Raw genomic sequence first — 3,905 nt, 5'->3', positions numbered from 1 at the left:
AAAAACAATTGATCCCAATGATGCCCTAGCAGTTCTTAATAAGGTTTGAACAAAATGAAATCCAGAATCAAATTCAACCTTATAAAGCATAGCCCAAAAAGCATAAAGCTCTATCTTTTTAACTACCCCATCACTCTCTCCCCTACCAAAAATAGTTTTACTCATGACTCTATGTAGATACCTAAAGATGGGGTTTTGCATATTGGAAGCCTTAGCTCTTGAAGGCTCATAAGGTTGATCTAACCCAGTTATTGCATTCCAAAAATGATTCCAATTAAACCTTGGATCAAACCTACGAGGGCTCCCGGTGGTTAATCCAAAACAAGAATTAAAGTCACTAAATGTCCATAGAAATTCTTGATTCATTAGTCTAAATGAGATTTTTCCAAAATAATCATCTTCATTAGTAAAATGGACATCCAATGAACTTAAAAATTCTAAAACAAGACGAGGATATGTAGGCAAATGTGTGTACATAATATCACTCCACTCCAAAAACTCAATCATCAAATCTACATCTTCCCTAATTCCAAGCATATCAAGAACAGTTGGGTCCATATATCTAGTACACACTATCTTTCTATTGACAAGAATTGCAAATCTAGTTACTTGATCATCATTTCTAAACACAATATTGAATTCATTGTCATTACCTTCGTTGCGTGAAGTCCTTTTGCCTTTTCCTTTCACTGGTTGTTTTCCTTTGTCCCTTGATGGCTCTTCCTCTTTGTCCCCACTGGATCCACCACCTCTTTTGCGAAGTTTCTTCAAAATGTTGGACATCTTGATGAGTTTAGATAGGGGAAGAATTATCTAGGGTTGGAAGAATGAAACACAAAGACCAAAACTTCAAAGAGCAAAGATCTTAGGTTAGGAGAATGAAAAGTGAGAAGGAGAATCCGGATCTAAGAGATCTTGAGAGATTAGAGAGGAGTTTTTAAGAGATTGGGAGAGAAAAAGATGTTTTGGAGAGTTGGGGGTGTGCAGGACACGGCCAAGATCTGGTCGTGTGAGGTAGAAGGAAGACTTTAATAGCTCCCCTACACGGGCCGTGCAGATCCACACGGGCCTCCCCCTCTTCTTTCACTGGTTTCCTCGCACGGCTGTGTCTGGTACACGACCTCTCCATCTTTCTTCTCGGGACTCTTTGCACGGCCGTGTTTGAGACACGGCCTAGACCTTTTTCTCCTCGGGATATCCTACACGGCCGTGTCTGGATGACACGGCCCAAGCACTTCCCTTCTCTGCAACTTTTGCCCGGCCGTGTATAGCACACGGCCGAGCTCTGTTTTGCACCTAACCTGAAAACAAAATCAAAAGAATGTATCAAACTAAAAGAAATTAAAACATAAATCCAAACTAACTAAAAGAACCCTTGGGTTGCCTCCCAAGAAGCGCTTGTTTAAGGTCTTTAGCTCGACCAAACTTGATCATTCACTTCTTTTCCTCGCCCTTGGAGGACAGATATACTTTTCGTTTTTGTTGGGAGATCTTCTCCCAACATCTTCCACCACATTGTGTCCTTCATTTGGTGGCCTTCCATGAGGATGAAAATTCCATTCCTCAAGTTTATAAATGCTTGTCCTGCTACAAGCATTTAAAAGAGACGAGACATGGTTAGAGATATTAGATAAATCATATTCCAACCTTTCCTTACCAATTACCAAAGAAAGCTTATGATTTTTGACATCAATTATAGCTCCAGCTGTAGCAAGGAAAGGTCTTCATAATATGATAGGAATCCTAGGGTCCTCTTCCATGTCCAACACAACAAAATCTGTGGGAATAACATTCTCATCCACCTCTACTAGCACATCTTCTATAATACCTAAAGGGTACCTGCAGGAATGATCGACAAGTTGAAGTGCCATAGTAGTAAGTTTAATGTTTTTGAGACCTAATTTATTACAAATTGAATAGGGAATGAGGCTAACACTTGCCCCCAAATCACAAAAAGCTTTTTCAAAAAATTCTTTTCCTATGCTGCAAGGAATATAAAAGCTCCCTGGGTCCTTTAGTTTTGGGGAAGTGTTCTTCTCAAAAATAGCGCTACATTCCTCACTAAGCGCAATGGTCTCAACCTCTCCTCTTCTTCTCTTGTTTGACATGAGATCCTTCAGGAATTTGGCAAATCTAGGCATTTGAAGAATAGCATCAATAAGAGGTACCTCTACACAAATTTCCTTAACCTTTTCTAAAAACTTGCCAAATTCTTCATCTTTCTTGAGCATTGTAAGTCTCTAAGGAAAAGGGACAGCTTTGCTCTGATGGTTCAGTGGAAGAGTCTCTTCAACCTCAATGGTACTCTCCTCATTAACTTGAATCTGATTTGGTATAAGAGGAGAGAGCTCTTCTTCTTTTTGTATCCCTTTTGGAGCAGTTACTTGGAGGTCTCCCAAGGTCCGTCCGCTCCTAAGCTCAATTCTATTGCAATGCTCCATAGGATTCACATCAGGTTTTCCTGGAAGTTGTCCTGGTGCTCTGGATGATGAGGAGGCTAGTTGGGCAATTTGACTATCCTGGATCTTTTGATGTTTTTCAGAATTATCCATTCTCTGAATGAGCTTTGCTAAATCTTGCTTCATTTCATTCTGACTTGAGATAATTTCTTCAAGCATCTTTTCAATATTTGACTTTGGTAAGCCTTGAGAAGATAGATGTTGAAAATTTTGTTGCCCAGCTTGAAAATTTGGTCTTGCCTCCATAGATGGTACTTGATCTTGATTATTTCTGTAAGAAAAATTGGGATGGCTCTTCCATCCAGGGTTATAAGTATTTGAGTATGGGTTGTTCTGCCTTTGATTGTAACTCATGATTGCATCACATTGTTCCAGTTGATTGATTTGTGCAGTGATAGCTCCCAATGGACATGAGTCATTTGAATGCTCTGAACTCCCACATACTTCACAAGATGTACTAATAGCATTGACCATATTAGCACTAGTCCCCATATTCTCAAATTTCTTTGTAAGAGCGTCCAATTTTGCAGACAAAAGAGTGACTGCTTTCACATCAAACTTCCCTGATGCTTTAATTGTTGGGTTTACAGAGGAATAGCCACCACTTCTTTCATTTGCCCATTGATGATGATTTTGTTCTACACTTTCAATGATTTCTTCGGCTTCATCTAAGCTTTTGTTCATAAGTGCCCCTCCAGCAGCTGAATCAAGGGACACTTTGGTATGATAGTTGATACCATTATAAAAAGTGTGCAACACTAACCATCTTTCCAACCCATGATGTGGGCATTGTCTGAGCATACTATTATATCTATCACATGCTTCAAAAAGAGATTCTGAGTCAGTCTGCTTGAAGCTTGCAATTAAATTCCTCATATGAGCTGTTTTGCTTGGTGGATAGAATTTATCAAGAAATTGTTGCTCACACTGCTCCCAAGTGGTGATGCTATTAGGGGCTAAAGAATTCAGCCATTGCTTTGCCCTATCTCTTAGAGAAAACCCAAATAATAATAATCTAACTGCATCAGAAGGAACTCCATTCATTTTCATGGTACCACATATTTCATAAAAGACCTCTAAGTGTTGATTGGGGTCTTCATGAGGTCCTCCACCAAATTGGTTCTGCTGCACCATAGATATAATTACGGGTTTGATCTCAAAGTTATTAACTTCCACTGAAGGTCTTGAAATACTAGATCGAAAACCTCTTGCATAAGGTGCTGCATAATCCTTGAGTGGTCTATTCGCCATGTTCAAATGTTCCTGTTCTTCAATTTGCCTTTGCAGAATTCTTCTTTTATGGAAAGTTCTGTCAATCTCAGGGTCAAAAGGAAAGAATTCCCCTGCAAAGTTAGATCTTCGCATACACAAGAACAAGATGGCAAATGACAATTCAACAGAAAAAGAAAAATAAAAGAATCAAAAATGCAGAATTGAATTTGTAAA

The 3,905-nt window shown here is 39.1% G+C and overlaps 1 non-coding gene across 1 annotated transcript; it reads left to right on the top strand.

The window, feature by feature from the left end:
* Positions 1-3,231: 3,231 nt before the first annotated feature.
* Positions 3,232-3,337, top strand: LOC121983606. Its single transcript, XR_006112636.1, has one exon. It is a non-coding gene; the product is annotated as a small nucleolar RNA R71 (small nucleolar RNA).
* The last annotated feature ends 568 nt before the right edge of the window (positions 3,338-3,905 follow it).

This window comes from Zingiber officinale, chromosome 5A, assembly GCF_018446385.1.
Source record: "Zingiber officinale cultivar Zhangliang chromosome 5A, Zo_v1.1, whole genome shotgun sequence".
Taxonomy (NCBI): Eukaryota; Viridiplantae; Streptophyta; class Magnoliopsida; order Zingiberales; family Zingiberaceae; genus Zingiber; species Zingiber officinale.
This window is presented reverse-complemented; position numbering and strand designations above follow the sequence as displayed.